Raw genomic sequence first — 3591 nt, 5'->3', positions numbered from 1 at the left:
TAGTGAAGGCATCGCATCAAAGGTGCGCACCTCGCTGCCCACCTTGGTGTGCTCCGAGGTGCCCACCACGGTGCGCTCCGAGGTGCCCACCACGGTGCGCAACGCCGGTGCGAACCCGGGAGCGCCCCGATGTGTGCTCCAAGGTGCGGCGTGCACGAAGCCGGACCCCGGTTTGCCCCGGGTGCGCACCTCGCGTGCACCTTGGTGCGCACACCTTGGCTGGGTTGCGCGGCCTGGTGGGCACCATGGTGCGCACCAAGGAGCGCTCCGAAGTGTGCTCCAAGGTGCGGCGTGCACGAAGTCCTAGCCCGGTTTGCCCCGGGTGCGCACCTTCGCCGCGGTGGGCACCATGGCGTGCACGAAGTCGGAGCCCGGTTTGCCCCGGGTGCGCACCTCGCGTGCACCTTCGCCGGGGTGGGCACCTCGGCTGGGTTGCGCGCCCTGGTGCGCACCAAGGAGCGCTCCGAAGTGTGCTCCAAGGTGCGGCGTGCACGAAGTCGGAGCCCGGTTTGCCCCGGGTGCGCACCTTCGCCGCGGTGGGCACCCTGGTGCGCACCATGGCGTGCACGAAGTCGGAGCCCGGTTTGCCCCGGGTGCGCACCTCGCGTGCACCTTCGGCGGGGTTGCGCGCCCTGGTGCGCACCAAGGAGCGCTCCGAAGTGTGCTCCAAGGTGCGGCGTGCACGAAGTCGGAGCCCGGTTTGCCCCGGGTGCGCACCTCGCGTGCACCTTCGGCGGGGTTGCGCGCCCTGGTGGGCACCATGGTGCGCACCAAGGAGCGCTCCGAAGTGTGCTCCAAGGTGCGGCGTGCACGAAGTCGGAGCCCGGTTTGCCCCGGGTGCGCACCTCGCGTGCACCTTCGCCGCGGTGGGCACCATGGCGTGCACGAAGTCGGAGCCCGGTTTGCCCCGGGTGCGCACCTCGCGTGCACCTTTGCCGCGGTGGGCACCATGGCGTGCACGAAGTCGGAGCCCGGTTTGCCCCGGGTGCGCACCTCGCGTGCACCTTCGCTGGGGTGGGCACCTCGGCTGGGTTGCGCGCCCTGGTGCGCACCAAGGAGCGCTCCGAAGTGTGCTCCAAGGTGCGGCGTGCACGAAGTCGGAGCCCGGTTTGCCCCGGGTGCGCACCTCGCGTGCACCTTCGCCGCGGTGGGCACCATGGCGTGCACGAAGTCGGAGCCCGGTTTGCCCCGGGTGCGCACCCCGCGTGCACCTTCGCCGGGGTGGGCACCTCGGCTGGGTTGCGCGCCCTGGTGCGCACCAAGGAGCGCTCCGAAGTGTGCTCCAAGGTGCGGCGTGCACGAAGTCGGAGCCCGGTTTACCCCGGGTGCGCACCTCGCGTGCACCTTCGCCGCGGTGGGCACCTTGGCTGGGTTGGGCACCATTGAGCGCTCCGAAGTGTGCTCCAAGGTGCGCACCATGGCCCTCCAAGGTGCGCAGCATGGCGTGCACGAAGTCGGAGCCCGGTTTGCCCCGGGTGCGCACCTCGCGTGCACCTTCGCCAGGGTGGGCACCTCGGTGCGCACACCTTCTCAATGTTTTCTTGCCTTTTCTGGAAATTGGTGAAGGCAGCGCATCAAAGGTGCGCACCTCGGTGTGCTCCGAGGTGCGAACCCGAGAGCGCTCCGAGGTGCCCACGAAGTCGAAAGTCGGGTTAATTGCATTGTTTTCCCCGGGTGCGCTCCGAGGTGCGCAACATCGGTGCGCACCAAGGAGGGCTCCGAAGTGTGCTCCAAGGTGCGCACGATTCGGAGCTCGGTTTGCCCGGGGTGCGCACACCTTGGCTGGGTTGCGCACCCTTTGTGCGCTCCAAGGTGCGCACGAAGTCGGAGCTCGGTTTGCCCCGGGTGCGCACCTTCGCCAGGGTGCGCACCTTGATGCGCACGCCTTGGCTGGGCTGCGCACCTTGGTGGGCGCCATGGTGCGCACCTTTCGTGCGCTCCAAGGTGCGCACGAAGTCGGAGCTCGGTTTGCCCCGGGTGCGCACCTTGGTGGGCGCCATGGTGCACTCCGAGGTGCCCAAGATTGGTGCGCACCAAGGAGCGCTCCGAAGTGCGCTCCAAGGTGCGCAGGTGCGCGCGAAGTCGAAAGTTGGGTTAATTGTCCGGTTTGCCTCGGGTGCGCACCTTGCGTGCACCTTCGCCAGGGTGGGCGCCTTGGTGCGCACACCTTGGCTGGGCTGCGCACCCGGGCGCGCACACCTTGGCACCCGCGTTTCCTTCATTTTAAATTTTTTTTTTTTACAATCTCTCAAGTGGGAAATTCTATAATCTCAACTTTTTTTGCCTTTTCAGGAAACTTTTGAATGGAGCGCATCATTGGTGCGCTCCGAAGTGTGCTCCAAGGTGCGCACCTCTGGTGTGCTCCAAAGCTCTCTCCAGCTGCGTGCACCTGCCCCGGCCGCGCACCCGGCCCCGCCCAGCTTCGCTCACCTGTCCCGGGCGTCTGGTGCGGAACCTTAGAGTAAGAAACATCACCGTGCACCTTGGCCAACGTGCGCGACTCGACCGAGCGCGCACTGGCCGAGGTGCACACCGATTTCACCTGGGTGCGCGCGCAGCACCTCGGGCGCACCGGGGTGCGCGCACAACGCCCGGGTTGCACCGTGGCCTGTGTGCTCGGGGCGCCTCGGGTGCGCGCTCGGTGTCGCCCCCCGCGCGCGCGGTAGTGCGGGCAGCGCACCCCGGCCCGGCCCGGCCCCGACGAGAACGCAAACGGGCAAAAGGTTTATTCAAATAGCATTGCGACGCCCGGCGAAAAACTAAAAAAGGGTGCAACACCGGGACTTCCCGGGAGGTCACCCATCCCAGTACTACTCCGGCCCAAGCGCGCTTAACTGCGGAGTTCTGATGGGATCCGGTGCACTAACGCTGGTATGATCGCACCCGTTATGAGCTTGTCGCAGTGTGTACTTAGCAAACCGCGACCCACGTGCGAATCCACCCCGGCCACCCACCCCCGTCGAGGTGCACACCCTCCCTCGCGAAGTGCGCCCCGTTCGCCAAGTGTGAGCCCTGCCCGGGTGCGCGCACCTTGCTAGGGCGTCGGGTGTGCACCCGGCCCGGCCTACGTGCGTGCACCTGGACGGGGCGTCGTGTGCGTGCAGTGTCCCGTCTGCAACGCGGTGCCCACACACCACCTCGGGCGCAACGACCTGCGCTCACATGTGGGCCGAGTGCACCTTGGTGCATGTTCGGGGCGCCTCGGGTGCACGCTCGATCTTGCCCCGGTGCACCAAGGCGCTCGGTTTGCCCCGGGTGCGCACTTGGTGCAAGGTGGGCACCCAAAATAGGGATCAAGCACCAAAACACAAGTTTCGGGATGCAAAATGGGACCCAAGGACCACAAATGCGTTCCAAGACCCATGATGGGTCCACGAGAACAAAAATGTGTTCCGAGACTTAATAAACAAATATTGGGTTTTAGGAGAAGAAACATGCTCTGATGCCCAAAACGAGAATCGACCCCGAAAAGGCCACAGGCCAAAAGTGGGATGCGAGACAAAAAAAAATGGGACCCGAGGACCAAAATTGGGTTCCCAGGTCGAAGACAGGGCAACCGGACAAGAAACGACCTCTAAGGCTCGAAATGAG

At 65.7% G+C, this 3591-nt stretch overlaps 1 non-coding gene across 1 annotated transcript; it reads right to left on the bottom strand.

Moving 5' to 3' along the window:
• Positions 1–2766: 2766 nt before the first annotated feature.
• On the bottom strand, positions 2767–2885 carry LOC131861736 (5S ribosomal RNA). Its single transcript, XR_009360768.1, has one exon. It is a non-coding gene; the product is annotated as a 5S ribosomal RNA (ribosomal RNA).
• Positions 2886–3591: the final 706 nt, after the last annotated feature.

The sequence above is a fragment of the Cryptomeria japonica genome, unplaced genomic scaffold (genome assembly GCF_030272615.1).
Source record: "Cryptomeria japonica unplaced genomic scaffold, Sugi_1.0 HiC_scaffold_32, whole genome shotgun sequence".
Lineage (NCBI taxonomy): Eukaryota > Viridiplantae > Streptophyta > Pinopsida > Cupressales > Cupressaceae > Cryptomeria > Cryptomeria japonica.
This window is presented reverse-complemented; position numbering and strand designations above follow the sequence as displayed.